Below are 21,342 nucleotides of genomic sequence, written 5' to 3' on the forward strand. Positions count from 1 at the left end.
TTTTTTTTTTTTTTTTTTTTTTTTTGAGACAGAGTTTCACTCTTGTTGCCCGGGCTGGAATGCAATGGCATGATCTTGGCTCACCACAACCTCTGCCTCCTGGATTCAAGTGAGTCTCCTGCCTCAGCCTCCCGAGTAGCTGGGATTACAGGCGCCCACCACCACGCCCAGCCAATTTTTGTATTTTTAGTAGAGACGGGGTTTCTCCATGTTGGGCAGGCTGGTCTCGAACTCCTGACCTCAGGTAATCCACCCAACTCGGCCTTGCAAAGTGCTGGGATTACAGGCATGAGCCACCGTGCCTGGCCTAATGTCCAGTTTTAAGAGACAACGTCTGCAGATTCCTAGGGCTTATAGATCGGGAGCAGAGGAGTCAGAAGTCACCCAGTCCTCCCCAGGCTTCTGCAGGCTCCAGGACTCTTTCCTCTGCCCACTGGGAGAAACTAGATGAGCCAAAGCAATGGGAAAGCTCGAGTGTTGGAGGTAGCCAGGGTGTATTGTGTAGTGCGTGAGAGGGAGGGATGTTTCAGGCAGCTGATGACTATGGGGATGTGGGTGGCGTACTCCAGTAGAAAACACTGTAATATTTGTGACAGTCCCGTTAACTGTAAAGCACTATCCAAATGCCGTTATAAAATCATCCTGTTGTCGACAGTTTTAAGAGAAAAACTTCTGCCCAGTTGCCACTAGAGGGCGGCCGAATCTCGCATAGTTGAAAAGGTCCCGGGCAGGGAAGGGTCCTAGGTTTACAAAGGGAGAGGGTATGAGAGGGCAGCCCTGGCTGGCTGTGGCCATGGACATGTGGTCATCGGCGGGCCCTGGGTTCCAGAGCGAAGTTGAAGCAGGCTACCTTTGTCAAGGGCTTCCCTCGTTGTTCTCTGGAATCCCTACACCCTGCCGCAAACACACTCAGGTGGAACCCCAGGTCTGCTGCCCAGGGCTCTACCCACCCGCTTCCCACGAGCCCTTCCCAGGGCTCTACCTTCCCGCTTCTCCGCCTTAAGATTTAACGTCGCCATTCATTTTCAGTTCTTATTCCCTGGGCTCCGCTAAAATACCACCTACTCTGAGAAACTCATTTACGCTAAGGAGCTAATAATGGCAGACAACAGTTTAGCTTTTAGCCCTTTCGAGGACACTTACACTTAGGAGATTTGGTTTCTTTTAAGGATGTGTAAGAGTCTCCTCAGGCCCCCCTGCACCGGGGGTGATAGCAACTGTAAGGCACTGTGTTTTTCTAGCATGTTCTGGCACTGTCATGAGACCATTCCCAAAAGCCGCTCGCACTCATTTCGGAGACAGCCAGGGATGTTTTACGGGAGCTCCACAATGTCTTTTTTTTTTTTTTTTTTTTTCTTTTTTTTGAAATAGAGTCTCACTCTGCAGCCCAGGCTGGAGCACAGTGGTGCGATCCTGGCTCACTGCAACCTCCACCTCCCGGGTTCAAGTGATTCTCCTGCCTCAGCCTCCTGAGTAGCTGGATTACAGGCACCCGCCACCACACCCAGTTAATTTTTGTATTTTAGAGACAGGATTTTGCCATGTTAGCCAGGCTGGTGTCGAACACCTGACCTCAAGCGATCCACCTGCCTCAGCCTCCCAAAGTGCTGGAATTACAGGAATGAGCCACCGTGCCGGGCTGACAATGCCTTTTTAGCCTCCACCTATGCCCCAGACCCCCATGTTCAGCTGGGCACACCTCTGACTGCTTCCAATGCAGCATCAGAGGACCCACCCACGCCCACACGCAAGGACACTCTTGATGCACCAGCCCAGAGCTCTATCCTGCTCCCCAAGATTGGAATAGTATTCACAGCTAACACTTACAGCACTTATATGCCTAGTACTTTTCCAAGTGCTTATACACATTTAATCTTAACTATACATTAGGGGAGAACTATTACTGTTGCATTACCTTGTTTCACAAAGGAGGAATTTGAGGCCCAGAAAGTTAAGTACTTGTCCAAGTCACACAGCTGGTACGTGGAAGAACCAAGATTCAAACTCAGGCCATCTGACTCCTCGGCCAAGTTTCTCATCAGCACACGCACTGCCTCTGCACAGAGCCGGTGAAACTGCATTGTCAGTCTGTCCTCACCAGCTCTTCCCTCACCAGAACTCAAGACCAGACCCTCACCCTACTCAACACTGCCCCTTCCTTGCAACCTCAGACTTGAGGGCCTGGCCTCCTTCCTTTAGTATTAGTTATCATCTGCCGGCTGCTCCTGAAGCTCTCCCCACTGCTGCTTCGGGCTGTAGGGGGCTTGCTGGAGAGAGAGGCAGGCGTTGGTTTGGAGGAGCCAGGTGGACTTTCTGCAGCCTCTCTTATCACTCTCTGTAAGCAGCCAGTCACTTCATCTGATTAGCTGGTGTTGGTCCCCATTGCAGGTGGAATTTTCCCATTAGAGTTAAATGAGAGCAGGATCCTGGCAGAGTCAGAAGGAATGTGAATCCTCAAGACCTATGTTCTCTTGTTTTATACAAAATAAGAGCCCACAGAGATGAAATAACTTGCTCAAATTCACAAAGCTCAGTTGGGCTGAAGCCATGACTAAAAAGGGGTCATTGTGTTAATAACAACAATAACAATGATGAGGCCCAGTGTGGTGGCTCATGCCTGTAATCCCAGCACTTCGGGAGGCTAAGGCAAGTGGACAATTTTTTTTTTTTTTCCTGAGACAGTCTCGCACTGTCGCCCAGGCTGGAGTGCAGTGGCGTGATCTTGGCTCACTGCAACCTCTGCCTCCTGGGTTCAAGTGATTCTTCTGCCTTAGCCTCCCGAGTAGCTGGGATTACAGGCACCTGCCACCATGCCCAGCCAATTTTTGTATTTTTAGTAGAGACGGGGTTTCACCATGTTGGCTAGGCTCATCTCGAACTCCTGACCTCATGATTCGCCTGCCTCGGTCTCCCAAAGTGGCTCATGGCGTGAGCCACTGTGCCCTGTCGCAAGTGGATCATTTGAGGTCAGGAGTTTGAGACCAGCCTGGCCAACATGGTGAACCCCATCTCTACTAAAAATACAAAAGTTGTCCAGGTGTGATAGCGGGTGCCTGTATCCCAGCTACTCAGGAGGCTAAGGCAGGAGAATCACTTGAACCTGGGAGGCAGAGTTTGCAGTGAGTTGAGAATGCACCATCGCACTCCAGCCTGGGTGACAGAGCAAGACTGCGTCTCAAAACAAACAAACAAACAACAACAACAAAAATTATGACTAACATTCCTTAAGGTTTTACCGCATGTCAGATACAGTACCAGCACCAAGCTGGTACTTAGATGCATTATCTCGGTTAATTTTTTCAACAGCACTTATAAGTAACAGCTTTAAAAGCTCTGTTAGCCGGGCGCGGTGGCTCAAGCCTGTAATCCCAGCACTTTGGGAGGCCGAGACGGGCGGATCACGAGGTCAGGAGATCGAGACCATCCTGGCTAACATGGTGAAACCCCGTCTCTACTAAAATACAAAAAACTAGCCGGGCGACCTGGCGGGCGCCTGTAGTCCCAGCTACTCGGGAGGCTGAGGCAGGAGAATGGCGTGAACCCGGGAGGCGGAGCTTGCAGTGAGCTGAGATCTGGCCACTGCACTCCAACCTGGGCGACAGAGCAAGACTCCGTCTCAAAAAAAAAAAAAAAGCTCTGTTACTTTCTTCATTTTACAAATGAAGAAACTGAGATTCCAAGAGATTAAGTAACTTCCTCAGGATCACATGGCTCATAAACTGTGGAGCAGGATGGTACCCAGGTTTGTCTTTGACTCCAAAGTCGCTGCTCTTAATGATTAAGGCATACAAGGGAATTGCAAGCACTCTGATAAAACTCCTGTGAAAGGAGCCCGAACCTGGCTATGACTTGGTTGGAACTGAGGCACAGGTACGATGGGACATGGAGACAGGCCACAATCATACATTCCAGTCCCCTCCACAAAACCACAGAGCTTGGATGACATGGACCCAGATTTCCCTAGGACAGAGCTTGAACCCTGTATACAATTCAGGTTCGTCTATAGAGAGTTGTGCTGGGAAGGGCAGATTATAGGGAATAACATACGGGCCCAGGGAGGAAAATCACCCACTGTAAGTGAGGAAGGATCCAGGCCTAGTGGACAAGGTGGCTCTGGTTCCTGTGCAAGCCTGTGCCGAACCCATGCCTGATCCCCTGGAATGCCTGCGTGCTCTCAAGGGGAGGGCTGTATGGTAAAGCAGAAGAGACTTTGCTATAAGCCCTCCATCCCAAGGAAAGAAGAAGCAGGAGGCTTTCTCGACTGTCAGAGTGGTGACCGAGTGGGCTGTCACATCAACTGGTGTCAATGGCATCAGGGGGATAAGATTTGGAGGAGGCAGGTGGCAACGGGGCCTGTGGAATGGAGTCTTGGAGGAGGGGCTGGGCAGTGAGTGACTGATGCAATATCAGGCACCGCCCCAGGACATTGACTTGATGAAAGGCCCAGAGACCTCAGGACTTTGGAGGGCCTGGTCATCACTGAGGGGCAGAGAGCGCCTCATTAAGTGGACTACAAAGCTTAACGTCCCATTCTGATTCCCTGAGGATTCTGTGATCAAAGCAGTCCCTTCTTGCTGTGCCTTTGGTATGAGCATACGGCTTCAAAGCATGCAGGGCTGGGGGTGGGGGCACCACCTTCCCAAATATGCCTTTGTGTTTACATACAATCCTATAGGTGCCCCAGCAACCTGGCAAGAGGGTCCCTATTCTCTCTAGATTTCAGAAAGATAAATCAAACCATGGGAAATCCATGGCAGGCATGAACAGCTAATTCTAGTTCACCAAATCTGGGCTAACGAAAGCAGATTAAAAAGGTTCAGTGCTGGGAGGTGGAGCTTGCAGTGAGCCGAGATCGCCACAGAACTCCAGCCTGGGCGACAGAGCGAGACTCCATCTCAAAAAAAAAAAAAAAGGTTCAGTGTAGGCAAGACGTGGTGGTTCATGCCTGTAATCCCAGCACTTTGGGAGGCCAAGGTGAGTGGATCACCAGGTCAGGAGTTAGAGACCAGCCTGACAACATAGTGAAACCTCATCTCTACTAAAAATACAAAAATTGACCAGGCGTGGTGGCGCGCGCCTGTGATCCCAGCTACTTGGGAGGCTGAGGCAGGAGAACTGCTTGAACCTGGGAGGCAGAGATTGCAGTGAGCCGAGATCATGCCACTGCACTCCAGCCTGGGCAACAGAGTGAGACTCTGTCTCAAAAAAAAAAAAAGTTCAGTGTAATCCCAGCATTTTGGGAGGCCAAAGTAGGAGAATCGCTTGAGCCCAGGGGTTTGAGACCTGCCTGGGCAATGTCCAAAACATTTTAAAAGTTAGCCCAGTGTTGTGGCTCACATCTGTGGTCCCAGCTACTCTGGAGGCTGAGGTGGGAGGATCACTTGAGCCCAGGAGGTCGAGGCTGCAGTGAGCCGAGATGCCACCATTGCACTCCAGCTGGAGTGACAGAGTGAGACCCCATGTCAACAATAACAGCAGCAGCAGCAGCAGACCAAAACAGCAGCAAAAAGGTTGGGGAAATGTGAGCTGGGTTGTGTCCCAGAAGCTCCCACACAGGAACTGGGGTGGGGAAAGGGAACAGAGGTTTCTGCAGGGGGCAGTCAGTGCCCATACTCTAGATGTCATCTTTGGGTGAGCTTGGAACTGGAGCACAATTTTATCTACTTTTTCTTCTTCATTTTGTATATTAAAATTTTTTACTAGGAGAAAAAGTGTACACCTTTATTTAATGTGTTCATGTGGTGCTCACAGTGATTACCCTTAAATTTTTTTAACGTCCTCTTTTCAATATGTACATGAAAATGTCACATGGAACAAAATGGAATATAGTGAGAAGTGTGTCTCTCCCGCCCCACAGGCAGCCACTATGGATTGGCAGCATCTGCCCAGTGCTTTCCAGCTTAAAGAATGTGTGCTTGGCCGGGCGCCGTGGCTCAAGCCTGTAATCCCAGCACTTTGGGAGGCCGAGACGGGCGGATCACGAGGTCAGGAGTTCGAGACCATCCTGGCTAACACGGTGAAACCCCGTCTCTACTAAAAAATACAAAAAGCTAGCCGGGCGAGGTGGCGGGCGCCTGTAGTCCCAGCTACTCAGGAGGCTGAGGCAGGAGAATGGCGTAAACCCGGGAGGCGGAGCTTGCAGTGAGCTGAGATCCGGCCACTGCACTCCAGCCCGGGTGACAGCGAGACTCGGTCTCAACAAAAAAAAAAAAAAAAAAAAAAAGAATGTGTGCTCATAAATTATCTTGTCGGATCCCAGCAACAGCTCCCTAAGATATGTTGGCCCTGAATCATTATTGTCTCTATTTACAGATGGGAAGTCCAGCTCCAAGAGGTTAAATGACCTGCCCAGAGGTAGGCATCTAAAGAATGGCAGAACCAAGATTTAGACCCTGGTGGTCAGAGCCCAACTTCTGAAGCCTTTGAATTACACCACACTGCCTTCCTTGGCGAAAGAGCCCTGGTTCTTAGAACCTGGAATGTGCCATAAATAGTTGGCCTTCTACAAAGAGAGACTTGTGGTTGGTCAGGAAAGAGAAAAATATCTTTGAGTATTTACATTCCAGAATGGACTGTTCATTCTCTGCTCTGAGACACGTTTACAAGGACACCTCTCTTCTCTGTTTTAGAGCATCGTACCTTTAAAAGTCAGCAGCGGGCAAGCTCTCAGGAGAGACTATGTGAAGAGCCTAGTGTTCTAGGGCTGCCATGACAAATTGCCACAAACTGCAGGGCTGAAATCAACAGAAATGTAATCTCTCACAGTTCAGGAGGACAGAAGTCCAAAACCAAGGTGTTGGCAGAGTTGGTTCCTTCTGGAAGCTCTGAGGGAGAATCTCGGGCTTCTCTGCTGCCTTGTGGTGGTCGCCGGCAACCCTGGGTGTTCCTGGGTTTGTAGGGGCATCACTCCAATCTGTGTCTTTGTGGTCGCCTGTTATTTTCCCTGTCTGCGTGTCTTTGTTTTCTCTTTTATAAAGTTCCCCGTCATTCGATTTAGGGCCCCCCACCCTCATCTAGGTATGACCTCATTTTAAGTAATTAGGTCTGCAGAGATGCTGTTTCCACATAAGGTCACATTCTGAGCTTCTTGGTGAGCTTGAATGTTAAGGAGACACCATTCAACCTAGTCCTCTCTATTTTTCTGTTTTGTTCAATAAATAGGGATGGCACTATTAGAACATTCTGATTTTTCCTTAACCAGCCATTTCCCAACTCAGGAAGTTGATGCCCATCTTACAAGGAGGGCCAGAAAAAGGGAGCAAGGCACGTGGAGGTATCCTCAGAACTGATGGATGGCTGCTGGCAGACACCCAGAAACAGGTGCTGGGCCTGGAGGGTGGAAGTATATACCATGGTAGCTGCATGGTTTGGGATCAAAATACTTGTATTTTAGTGAGCATGAGAATGAGGGTAAGAGTAGGATAGAGGTTGAAGAGAAAAGGGAGGGAGAAAGATGGCTCAATCACACACAAAAAGTAAGTGGTTCAGAATTAATTTAACTTGGAATAAATGATTTTTTTCAAAGAAAATTTTAAAGTTGGAGGTATAAAGGAAAACATGAGTGAATACAGAGATGTGCTTTGATCCTAATTGTGAAGTCTAAATAGTTAAAACTAAAATGGATATAAATTAAAGACAAATGAGATGCATCCTATAATTCAACAACAACAGAAAACCCATTAAAACTCATCTGGAGCATGAATGGACAAAATATCAAAAAAAAATTTGTGGGGGAAAAAGAAGGAGGAGGGTGAACTTAAAAAAAGCAGTCATCACTGTATTTCATTGGGGTAAAGACAAGAAAAGTTGGCCAGGGTAATAGAATAGACATACTCTACAGAAACAGATTCAAGCTGTTTAAGGACTTGATATAAGATGAATAAGCTTCAACACAATGCTACAAGAAAGAATCACTGTTTAACAAATATCGTCTAAGTGGATCATAAAAAGCCAGAGGAAATGGAAAAGCAAATGTGTTTCGACTGTGTTGAGAAGAAAACATTTTGACTATTGACGAAATTAGATATCGGAGACAGGATGGACGGATCTAAATGTGTTTTTAAAAGCCTTTTGTGCCACAGAATGTAATAAAGCAAACACAAAAATGAAAGCCACAGATGGGGGAGAAATATATGTGGCAAATTAAGCTTTCTGTCCAAAATAGCTAAAGAACTGATCTAACTATAAAAGGCCAGTATCCTGTTCCTTTTTGATAAGTACTCGAAGGAAGTGAGCAGAGTTTACACACAATACTTAGAAAAATAGGCAACCCCACCATGCATCTTGAATTTGCAATTTGAGTGAATTTCATAATGTTTTAAAAAATTAATATAAATGAAAAAACAATGTTAGATTGTTCAAATTCCCTGGATACTCATTTGGCAAAATCTACGAAACAGTTCCTATCCTTTGATTCCACATCCTAATTCAAAGGAAGTAGCTAAAGAAAACAGAACAAAGTCATTTCTACAAAGTGTTCGTTGCAGTATTATTCAAATAGAAAAAAATAGAAACTAACCACTTGCACAGTGATTTCTAAATCAGTGTTTCTTAAAACGGGGCCTAAGGACTGTCTATATCAGAGAAGAATCACTGATGGAAGCCTGAGAATATTCATTTTATCAAGAAAGTCAGTTTATGAAACCCCACTAAAAGTTCGAGAGCCACTAGACTCTAAGCAAACCACAGACCATGAGAACATTTGGAGGACTAAAGAATGTTTCAGGTAACAGACCTGTTCATGCATAGAAGTGAGAAGAAGGAATAATGATGACAGCACAGAGAACACCAAACCCTACAGGCAGTGTCTTGGCCCGTGTTTTGTTGCTTAGAATATCTGAAACTGGGTAATTTATAAAGAAAAGGGATTTATTTATTTATTTATTTATTTATTTATTTTTTGGGACGGAGTCTTGCTCTGTCGCCCAGGCTGGAGTACAGTGGCCGGATCTCAGCTCACTGCAAGCTCCGCCTCCCGGGTTTATGCCATTCTCTTGGCTCAGCCTCCCGAGTAGCTGGGACTACAGGCGCCCGCCACCTCGCCCGGCTAGTTTTTTTTGTATTTTTTTGTATTTTTTAGTAGAGACAGGGTTTCACCGTGTTAGCCAGGATGGTCTCGATCTCCTGACCTCGTGATCCGCCCGTCTCGGCCTCCCAAAGTGCTGGGATTACAGGCTTGAGCCACCGCGCCTGGCCAGAAAAGGGATTTATTTTGTGCTGTTATGGAGTTGAGAAGTCCAAGGTCCAGGGGCTGCATCTGGTGAGGGCCTTCTTGCTGGTGGGAACTCTCTGCAGAGTCCTGAGGTGGTGCAGGGCATCACATGCTGAGGGGCTGGGCATGCTAATATGCTAGCTCAGGCCTCTCTTCCTCTTTCTCTCTCTCTCTTTTTTTTTTTTTTGGTGAGATGGAGTCTCACTCTGTCACCCAGGCTGGAGTGCAATAGCGCCATCTCGGCTTACTGCAACTTCCTCCTCCTGGGTTCAGGCAATTCTCCTGCCTCAGCCTCCCGAGTAGCTGGGATTACAGGCACCTGCTACCATGCCTGGCTAATTTTTGTATTTTTAGTAGAGATGGGGTTTTACCAGGTTGGCCAGGCTGGTCTCAAATTCCTGACCTCAGGTGATCCACTCGCCTCGGCCTCCCAAAGTGCTGGGATTACAGGCGTGAACCACCGCACCCAGCCTCTTCCTCTTCTTATAAAGCTACCAGCTCCACTCCCATGATAGCCCATTAATCCATTAACCCATTAATCTATGAATGGATTAACCCATTCATGAAGGCAGAGCTCTCATGATCCAATCACCTTTTAAAAGCCCCTCCTCTCAATACTGCCACATTGGGGATTAAGTTTCAATATGAGTTTTGGAGGGGACATTCGAACCATAGCAGGCAGCAACAGCACCTGTCTGAGATGCCCACAGGGCAGTGGCCACAAGAGGGTATAGTGGCTAAAGTCATCGGAGTTTTGCAACACTGTGCTTTGTTTAAAAACTAATTATGGTCATACGAGTTTTCATTTATTTATCAAAGTCCCAGGGGGGTCACTGGAAGCAATAACAGAACACCTACAAAGAATCTCCAGGACCCTTGCCTCAAGCCATTCTTTTCTGGATGTCACCCCTTCCCTTTCTCTGTCTTGCACTCCCAGTCCCTGGGTGACTAACAGGCCCTTTCTGCCTTCGACTCTGCCCAAGGCCTCCCATCCCATAGGCAGCACCCCGCCGTGTCCTTGGCCACGTCCCCTGATGGTGCCAGCAGGTGGAGGTGTTGTTCTCTCATTAGGACAGTTCACTGACCACACATTTTTGCATCAAATAAGGGGCAAAAAGAGCTTAGCAGGCAGTCCACTGGAGACTGCAGATGGTTAAGTATTTCCTTTTGAGGATGGGGAGGCGAGGCAGGTCTGACGGGATATGTTGCTAAAGCAGTTGTGAGCTTCTCTGGCTCCCAGAGGGCTTACTTCCCTAAGGGCTGATTCTCGAGGCACAGAAATGCCACCGTAGCTCTACTTCCCACATAAGCCTCTTTACTGGAACCTACTGATCCATTCTTGCCCGGAGTCTTGGGGCTTCTTGCCAGTATCTGTGAATGTCACAAGATACTACTGTCCAGCCAAGGTTGGCCAACCTCCTCTAAGAAGGCTGGGCAAATGCCCAGGATGCCAGGCCAGTAGGCGCCTGTGTGGGAGGGGAGAGTTCACTCTACCATGGAGTAGCTGGGGGATATTGGGGTAGCCAGGCCTAGCCCAGCAACATATCAAGGTTTTATTTGTTGCTTTCTGCAGCCGTAAGGGAGAATACAACTCCTCCTTTCAAGCTAGCACATCTGTTCCCTGGCCCTGCAATACCGGCTCTCACCCCTTCCTGGCTCTCTCACAGCTGCCCCCTCTAGGTGGTACCCAGTCTTCTGCTGCCTTGCATGGTCCAGCAGAGGGAGCCCCTTTCCATAGGGAGACCAGGCTGGGGAGAGTTTCTTCAGGACACCAGAGTGGGCATTAGGAAACTGTCAGTCTGCTCCCAGCCTCCATCTGGCACCCAAGAATCTCACTGCCACCCCCAGTCCTTCCACAAGTTCCTCCCACAGGGTCAGAAACCAGCCCAGAGAGCAGGTTCCCAGACCTCTGTGCAGTGAGCTGCCCTCTGGAGGGAGAGAGGAGAGGAGAGAAATGGCAGAGAAGACACCAGGCAGGCCAGGCGTGGTGGTTCATGCTTGCCATCCCAGCTCTTTGGGAGGCTGAGGTGGGAGGATCGCATGAGCCCAGGAATTTCAGACCAGCCTGGGCGATAGAGTGAGACCTCATCTCTACAAAAAATTAAAAATATTAGCCAGGCTTGGTGGCACACACCTGTAGTCCCAGCTACATGGGAGGCTGAGGTGGGAGAATCACTTGAACCCAGAGGTCAAGGCTGCAGTGAGCCATGATTGCACCACTGCACTCCAGCCTGGATAATAGAGCCAGACCCTGTCTCAAAAAAAAAAAAAAAAAGACACATAGCAGATGGCTGGCGTCCTGTTGTGACTTATATAATGGACCTTTCTTTCATCTTTAACCCCAAAGTACTTCTTGAGTGCCTACCTATGTGCCAAATGCTGTGCTGGGAAGCTGCAATCATGAACACACAGACTTGAGTCTGCCTTCATGGAACTTGCAGTCCATGAGGGGAGGCAAAAAATAAACAAATGAGCAAAGTCACAAAATCATGTGAAACTGTAGTGAGTACGCAGAAGGAAATACACAGGTGCAGTGATAGGAAATAAGCGGGCTTCTGCTTCAGATAAGATGGTTAGGGAAGGCTGAGCTGAGCCTGGTTGGAGGGGTGGGCAGGAGCTAGATCACGCAGATCAAGTTAGGAGATTTCCATTTTTGTGTGAATCTAATGGGAAGAGATTGGAGGGCTCTAAGCAAGTGACACAGTCTGACTTCAATGTCCAAGCCTCACGGCGGCTGTACGTCTGAGAATAAGCTGTGCGGGCAGCAGTGGGAGGAAGGAGAGCAGACAGGAGCCTCTGTAGCGTCCAGGGGGAAGAGGATGCTGGCTGGGACTTGCTGGAGGAGTGGGGAGAGAGAGGTGGGAGGAATTGAGATGTATTTGGGAGGTTGTACCTAGAGGACTTACTGATGGGCTGGAGTGAGGAAGAGGAAACAGGGCTGAATACCAGATTTCCGGCTTGAGCAACCCAAAGACAGGTGGTACCATTAACCACAGTGGAGGAGACTGGTGGGAGGGAGGCGGACAAAGAACGGGGGTTGGGAGGAGGTTTTGTTGGTCTTTAGGCTTGTCCAGATTCCAAAGTCAAGAAAGTCATTATTTATGTGCCTTTCCTATCAGCCTATTAGACCTCATTTTTATATGTGGTTAAACTGTGGTTGAGCCCAGTGAGTCAAGAGGGCTGAGAGATAGTACCAAGGAGCCAGTTTGCTATTTGGGGCCCTCTGCTCCCGGGACAAAGGGCTCCCAAGTCTAGTGCCCTTACTCCCCAGCTGTCATCCCCCTCCCAGACATCTCCCCAAGGTCTTTCAAGCCATGTTGGCAAAGTTCCCAGAACAGGATGCTCTGGCCCCAAGATGTTTTGTCTCATCCCTAATCTCCCCTGAGCCTCCCTCCTTTTCTCAAAATGCCTTTTCCAGTGCCCTGGCTTGGGTCAGCGTCTAGAAGGTGGGGCCATCAGAGGCTGGACCAGGAACCTGGCAAGCAGGGAGATTTGAGCCTGATGCTGGTTTCAGCTCCCAGCTAGTGTGGGCTCATCAGATGCTGGTTTCAGCTCCCAGCTAGTATGGGCTCATCAGTTCCCGTCTCTGAGAACTGCAGATTTCTGACTGCAAAATGGACACAATCCTTCCTTTCTTTATGGGGTAGGAGCTTTGGAGTCAGGAAGATCTCAGTTCAAATCCTAGCCAGCTATGTGACCTTGGGCAGGTCACCTCTCTAAACTACAGTTATATCACCTGAGAAACAGGAATAATAACCCGCTTCCTAGAGGACTCTGGTGAGTATAAAGCAAGATTATGGCCTGGCGCGGTGGCTCACGCCTGTAATCCCAGCACTTTGGGAGGTCGAGGTGGGCGGATCGCTTGAAGTCAGGAGTTTGAGACCAGCCTGGCCAACATGGCGAAACCCCATCTCTACTAAAAATAAAAAAAGTAGTGGGGCATGGTAGCGCATGCCTGTAATCCCAGCTACTCGGGAGGCTGAGGCAGGAGAATTGCTTGAACCCGGGGGCGGAGGTTGCAGTGAGCTGAGGTGGTGCCACTGTACTCCAGCCTAGGTGACAGAGTGAGATTGTCTCTAAAAAAATAAAATAAAATAAAATAAAGCAAGATTATGCAATTTTGGATGCTCACACCTAGAGGGTCAAGATACATGGCAGCTAGCGCTATTGTTCTTGCACATTTAAGAAGACCATCCATCCGTAAGGAGACAGGCAACAGGCATCAGTTCCTAAAGCAAGTGGGAAATGATAGGATGTGGGACCATGAACCTTAGTCTACATGTCAGAAGCCAACACACACACAGACTTCAGGCTGGCCTCTGCAGAGCTAGGAAAGTCCAAAGCACACTGGATATTGTTTTGTGACTTCATTATTTTGTCTCTGTTCCTCAGTGTCCCCATCTGTGAAATGGGGACAATACTTGTGCCTACTCATAGGTTGTTATGAAGCTTCAGTGAGCTAGCTTTTTAATTGCTAAATATGTAAGGTGTTTAGAATAGTATCAGGAATGCGCTCATGTTCCTCTTGTAGTAGTTGCAGGTTTTCATCAGTATGTGTCCTCTAGAAGGAAACTTTTCTTTAGTGCAGTAGACACTTCTGTTCTCTCAGCTGCAGAAGGAGGGAAGAATGGATAAGCACTGGGCTAATTACAATTTACAAACTGACAATTTGGGGAAAAGGTGCAAGGTTGAAAGATTCATCCTAGCATATTAGAGCTTGAAAATGAACCTAGGAGTTCCATGAAATTCAATAGTTTCTTTTTTTTTTTTTCTTTCCTTTTTTTTTTTTTTTTTTTTGCATCAGAATTCCTCATGAAAGTTTCAATAGGTTCTAAACTCCAGACATCAGAGCAGTACCTATCTACACTGATGTTTTCTCCAGTCTAGAGCAATATAGAAAAACAACATACACAATGTAGTAGATTCTTCTTAAATCCAAATTTGTTCCATTTTGAGATTTTGAGGTTTTGTTCTTTGTGCTTTTAGTGTTAAAATGTCCTCTCTTCTCTTCTCTTCTCTTCTTTTCTTTTCTTTTGAGACAGGGTCTCACTCTGTCCACCCAGGCTGAGGTGCAGTGGCGTGATCTTGGCTTGCTGCAGCCTCAACTTCCCAGGCTCAACCGATCCTCCTACCTCAGCCTCCCGAGTAGCTGGGACCACAGGTGTGTGCCAGTCTCAGCTAATTTTTGTATTTTTTGGTAGAGACAGGGTTTCACCATGTTGGCCAGGCTGGTCTTGAACTCCTGGCCTTGAGTGATCCACCTGCCTCAGCCTCCCAAGTGCTGGGATTACAGGCGTGAGCTACCACTCCCGGCCTTAGCTGGGTAATTATGAGGAGCATCTGCATTTTCTTTATTGTGTTGGTGATGATCTGCACATTTCCAAAGAACTAAAAATAAATGGCAGGAAGTCTGACTTCTTTGAAGCTGGGTAAATATTTATTTTCCCAAAGATCGAACCTCCTTTATACGGATGTAAAATTACATTCAATGTGCCTTAGGTCTGCAGACTGTGTCTATGGCTCGAATATACAGGTGGTCAGGATTTACACTGAAACTGTTAGCTGTAAAATTATTGTCCCCTGGAAAAAAAAATTTCTGTCCCACTCACCTTGATCCACTGCTGGATCATGGCCAGGGCATAAAAGACACTCCGTACTGGGCGTGTGGCTCACACCCATAAGCCCGGCACCTTAGAAGACTGAGGTGGGCAGATCACTTGAAGCCAGGAGTTTGAGACCAGCCTGGCCAACAGGGTGAAAATCCATCTCTACTAAACATACAAAAATCAACTGGGCATGGTGGTGCACGTCTGCAGTCTCGGCTACTTGGGTGACTGAGGCACGAGAATCACTTGAACCTGGGAGCCAAAGGTTGCAGTGAGTTGAGATCGTGCCACTGCACTCCAGCCTGGGCAACAAAGTGGTTTTTTCCTGTCTCAGGGGGGAAAAAAAAGACACTCCCAGTTTGCCCTGTTGCTGCCCTGAAATAGTTCACCTCCAGCCTTGACACACTGAGTAAATGGGCTCCCTTCCCTATGGCCTACTTTCTCCATCTGGCAAATGGGCAGGAGGAAGAGAAGGAAGGGAAAGAAGGCTGAATATTGATCCTAACTGTTGTAGTGTCATTAATCCTTGACAAAGGGCCTCAGAGCTCGGCTTGTCTCTAAATCCACTTTTCTACAAGCAGAGGGCCAATATTCCAGGAATAGTAAAGCCACGGGATAAAAATGGAGCATCAACTTTTCCTTAAATATTTTGGAGAGAAATAAATATGAATATAATACGGAGTAGAACGCAACATTTTGATGAACTTTTTTAAATGAAAAATTCAACTGAAAAGAGATTTCCCAGCTGTGGCTGCTGCTCTAGATCAAGGTAACCAACTTGGGGTCCAAGTTCATGCTTCTTTGGCTTAGAGGATGCTGTGATCCTCCAAGTCCTGTGAGGCAAATGTCATCTCCTGGGGGCTCAGCACAGGCCAGAGACATTTGGTCAGGGATGAAGATGATTTGTGACAGACAGCAGAGGAAAAGTCAGTCCTCCAAGGCCCTGGCACTCTTCCTTTCCCATTTACCCCCTCCAGAGATAAAAATGCACTGGGCACTGGTCTCCAAGCTCAAGACCCTTTGCTGTGAGCCCAGTGAACCACTGTGTGGGCAGTCACTTACAAAGGGTAACTCCAAGAAAAGGACCCTATGTCATCTACTCCCTAAAACTCAGGCCGACTTCTCCAGTGGCTTCAGTAGACACAGGGCCCTGTGGTGGTTAATTTTATGAGTGAATTTCACTGCCCAGGTGCTTGGCTAAACATTATTTGGGGTATCCTCGAGGGTGTTTCTGGCTGAGATTACTATTTGAATCAGTAGACTGAGTGAAGCAGACTGCCTTCCCCATGGTGGGCGGGCCTCATCCAATCTGTTGGAGGCCCAAATAGAACGGAAAAAGTGGAGTAAGGGGAAAATCAGGCTGTTTCTACCTGACTGTCCTTGAGCGGGAGGTCGGCCTTCTCCTGCCTTCGGACTCGGACTGGAACTCACAGCATTGGCTCTCCTGAGTCTCCAGCTTGCCAAGGGCGGATCATGGGACTTCTCAGCCTTCATATACATATGGCGCTGAGACGGTCCCATGATCTGCAGTTGGTTATAAATACCTATCTCCTTCCTATTGGTTCTGTCTCTCCGGAAATTCCAGACCAATATAGGCCCTCTACTTTTAGGGGACCATGAAAATGTTTTAATTTTAATTTCTTTTAAAATTAGAAGAAGATGACTATAATAGTAATTAATATATACAAATGAATCAAGGTTGTATTCAATTTGTCTTTATGCCAATGTAGTCATAAAATAACTTTTAACGTATTTTTATGGAAGAATGGGCCCACGGAGGCATACGTGTCTAAGCGCCATGAAGGCCATGATGTGGCCCTGCTGACACTCTGCAGCACCCCATCCTTGAGGGTTAGGAGGTCAACCCACTGAACCAAAGGGCACACATTGCCTCCTTGTACCTGGGCACCTATGTGCACTGGTTGGTTCAGTGAGTTGGCCAGAATGGTGTTTCTACTGCCTTCCACTGACCTTGAAGAAGAGGTTATTTTTGGAGCTATTGTCTTTGAGTTTTATCTATTAATAGAAAAATTGTGTGTGTGTGTGTGTGGGTGTGTGTGTGTACTTCTGCCTAGCGGTGCAGAAGACAGAGTGAACCAGAAGCAGGCCTAAGATAAGGAACAGCTTCTCCTTCCAAAGAAGGTGACTAGCAAGGAGCACTTGTCCCTGCCTCCACAACCAGTTTTCCTCTGTGTCCTGTCCTGGTTCTTGTCTAATTAGGTTGACCTCTCCCTCCTGTAGACCAGGACCAAGTATTCAGTGAGCATACATGATGTGTTAGATACCATTTAGGGAGCACAAAGATAAACAACAGGACACCTGCGGCTTTCAGAGGCAAACAGTCTTGTAAACAAGCAGTCAGAGCTGAGTACAAACTGCTGTGGGAAGATACAGCTTAATTCTGCCTGGATACCCTGCGAAGGCTTCGCAGAAGAGGTAGCACTTGAGCAGGGTATGGAACGACGAACATGTGACCTTAGGGAAAACGGGCAGGTGTACCCTTCCAGCCTCCCAAGGGGAAGATTTTATTGTGTGTGAGGAGTGTCAGAAATGTAATAAAACCAGCAAAGTTATATTAAATGAGTTCTGGGCTGGGTGAGGTGGCTCATCCCTATAATCCTAGCACTTTGGGAGGCTGAAGAAGGAGGATTGCTTGAGTCCGGGGTTCAAGACCAGTCTGGGCAACAATGGCAAAACCCTGTCTCTACAAAAAATGCAGAAATGATCCAGGCATGATGGCACATGCTTATAGTCCCAGCTACTTGGGAGGCTGAGGTGGGAGGATTGCTTGAGCCCAGGAGGCAGAGGATACGGTGAGCTATGATTGCACCACTGCACTCCAGCCTGGACAACAGAGCCAGATCCTGTCTCAAAAGAAAGAAAGAAAAAAAAAATGAGTTCTGTACATTGTGATCCCCAAATTACAAATCTATTTGTTTTATGACAGCATAAGACCATTTCTTCCAGTTAAGAAGTAGAAACAAGTGTAAATTAAGAGCCCCATGTTACAGAACATCTACCACTACCACAAAGTATGCTTGCCCACAACCTCTTTAATCACCTGCAATTTTGACAGGAAAAAATGGAAAGAAAGCATTTCAAACCAATGGCATGGCACAAAGGGGAGGAGGGCCAGTGTTCTGGGAATGGCAGGTAGTCCTGTACAGTCAGAAGGAGGGATCCATTCCAAAGTACAGTGGAGGAACAGGCATAGGATAGACATTTAGAAAAAAAGAAAGAAAGAAAATAGAAATAGAAATGTAGGTGCCAGACACAGTGGTGCACACCTCCAGTCCCAGGTACTCAGGACGCTGAGATGGGAGGATTCTCTGGAGGCCAGGGGTTCAAGGCTGCAGTGGGCTATGATCATGTCTGTGAATAGCCACTGCACCCCAGCCTGAGCAACGTAGTGAGATACTATCACTAAAAAAGAAAAAGAAAAAAATAGATGCAGGAATAGCATGCCCCCAGTGAAGCCTCTCATCCTGGACGAGGAAACAGATACAGAGAAATGTGAAAGGAAAGTAAATCTTGGGGTCCCCAAATCACTAAGCTAAAGGGAAAAATCAACCTGGGAACTGCTCAGGGCAAATCTCCCTCCCATTCTGTTCAAAGTCACCCCTCTGCTCACTGAGGTAAGTGCATATCTGATTGCCTTCTTTGGAGAGGCTGATCAGAAACTCAAAAGAATGCAACCATTTGTCTCTTATCCACCTATGATCTAGAAGCCCATTCCCCGCTTCCCCTTCTTCTTGAGTTGTCCCAGCTTTCCGGACTGAACTAATGTACATCTTACACATATGGATTGATGTCTTATGTCTCCCTAAAATGTATAAAACCAAGCTGTGCCCCGACCACCTTGGGCATATATGGTCAGGACCTCCTGAGGTTGTGTCATGGGCACGCATCCTCAACTTTTTGCTAAGGTTTATTGGCAAAATAAACTTTCTAAACTAACTGAGACCTGCTCAGATTTTTGGAGTTCACAGAAAGGAGGATTCTTGCTTTTCAGAGGAGGAAAGTGGCCCCTTTCTGGTAAGTGTGATGAAGTATGTATTCAGAGTGTGTTTTTCAGCCTCTGAGCTATAATCATCCCAGCCAGTTTAGGAACCATACAGTATGATAGAGGAAAAATATAGGTTGGGACTTTGTTCTTGATTCCTGACTTAGAGCTCCTAAGACCCTTGGAATTTCCTGAGTGATAGAAGTGTCTTTTGTTATTCATAATAAGCCCCTTCCTTACACACCTGAGTTTATGCTAAAGAGGTGACTCAGGGTAGAACCCCTAGATAGCATCAGGATGCGGGCTGGTCACCAGAAAGACCAAATACGTGATTAGCAGGTGGGAACTTTCAGTCCTCTGTCCTGACCTCCAGGGAGGGAAGCCGGGCTAGAGACTGAATCACACAAACTCTTTTTTTTTTTTTTTTTTTTTTGGAGACAGTATCGCTCTGTCACCCAGGCTGGAGTGCAGTGGCATGATCTTGGCTCACTGCAACCTCTGCCTCCTGGGTTCAAGTGATTCTCCTGCCTCAGCCTCCTAACTAGTTGGGACTACAGGCAGGTGCCACCATGCCTGGCTAATTTGTGTATTTTTAGTAGAGATGGTGATTCTACCATGTTAGCCAAGTTTCTCTCGAACTCCTGACCTCAAGTGATCTGCCCACCTCGGCCTCCCAAAGTGCTAAGATTACAGGCATGAGCTACCATGCCTGGCCAAGTTACACAAATTCTTGTACAATGAGTTTCCAAGAACCTCTGGGTTGCTGAACCCATGTCTTGCCCTTGGCAACCCTCCTTGGCTGTCCTGACTTGTATCCTCTATAATGAATCCATGATCATAAGTAGAGGAATTTCTTGAGTTGTCTTCTACAGATTATCAAAACTGAGAAGAGGGTCGTGGGAACACCCAAATTTGTAGTCAGCCAGGCTAAAGTGTGGGTCACCTGGGGACCCATTACAGCTGGCATCTGAAGTGGTGGTAGTCTTGTGGGACTGAGCCCTTCAACTTGTGGAATCCGATACTAACTCCGGGGAGATAGTGTCAGAATGGAACTGAACTGGGGACACCCAGTTCATGTTGGAGAACTGGAGAACTGATGTGGAAAACTGACACATATTTGGTGTCAGTAAAAAAGCACACATTTGGTTCAGAAGCAGTGTTAGGAAAAATGTGCAGAGAGAAATGATAATTCACAAGAAAGTCTCAACCTGGTTTAAGAGAGGCAATTCTATTTCTTTTTTTGAGATAGGGTCTCGCTCTGTCACCCAGGCTGGAGTGCAGTGACATGATCATGGCTCACTGCAGCCTTGACTTCCAGGCTCAAGTGATCTTCCCACCTCAATCCCCCCAAGTAGCTGGTACTACAGACGAGCACCACTACACCTGGCTAATTTTTGTATTTTTGTATTTTTTTTGTAGATATGGGATTTTTGCCATGTTGCCCAGACTGGTCTTGAACTCCTGAACTCAAGTGATCCATCGTCCTTGGCCTCCCAAAGTGCTGGCATTAGAGGCATGAGCCTCCCTGTTCAGCCTAAGGGAGGCAATTCACACAGCAGTTCATGTACTTCACAGTTTGCTTATAGCCAACGTCAAGTCCTTTGGCTTTGGAGTCAAGCCTATAAGAAACAGTTCAAAAAATAGGGCTTCCCAGAAAAACTAGATCTTTTGTTCATTTTAATGGCAAACTGGGAGGCCCAGATAGAGGATCTGGAATATACAAGCTCTCCCAGCTCTCATGGGAGGCAGATCCTCTGGGAGGGTGTGAAAAAGAAGAGGCAGGATCAGTTTTACCTTGGCTTTTTCCCTGATGCCCTCAGTGCCTTTGGGCAAATTGCTTCCCTCCTGGGCTTCAGTTTTCTCATCTGTAAAATAAACAGCACTTAGGTCCACCCACCCCAAGAGCAGAATTCTGTGGCTCTAAACTGAGGGAGAGTGTCCCCAGAGACTGTTAGGTTAGGAGACTCAGTAAATAGCTTGACACAAAGTTCATCTCATTGAATAACTATGAGCGTTGAATAAAGGAATTCTTCAGGGAAGCCAACAGCCTCCAAGTTACTCCTGCCCTGCCCCTGAGCCAGATGCATTCCATGAAACCAAAATCAGAGAAACATCAAGTGATGGGGTACTGACCTCCGGGTCAGCAGAGGATATGCTCCTGGTAGTTAGAAGGGTGTCCTGCCCAGCACACCACCCACTGCAGTCCTAGCTTCTCCCCAGAATGTCCTTTCCCAGGAGGGGTGGCACAGTCACCACCTACCCATCTGATGAGCCATTATTAGGACACTGAAGCCCATTCAACATGACATGGCACAGGGCAGGGAGGGAGAGCTCCTATGCTAGGTGACAGAATAAGGATTCAAAAATATGCTGCTGACTTGAAAGATGGGCTGAAGTTAACAGGGTTATGTTTAATAGGGAGAAATGAGGATCCTAAGCTCAGATCCAGAAAGATCAACTAGACCAGGGTTTGGCAAACTACCAGCTCCAGCCTGCTGCCTGTCTTTGTAAAATAAAGTTTT

Source organism: Rhinopithecus bieti, unplaced genomic scaffold, assembly GCF_001698545.2.
Source record: "Rhinopithecus bieti isolate Rb0 unplaced genomic scaffold, ASM169854v2 scaffold_11252, whole genome shotgun sequence".
NCBI lineage: Eukaryota > Metazoa > Chordata > Mammalia > Primates > Cercopithecidae > Rhinopithecus > Rhinopithecus bieti.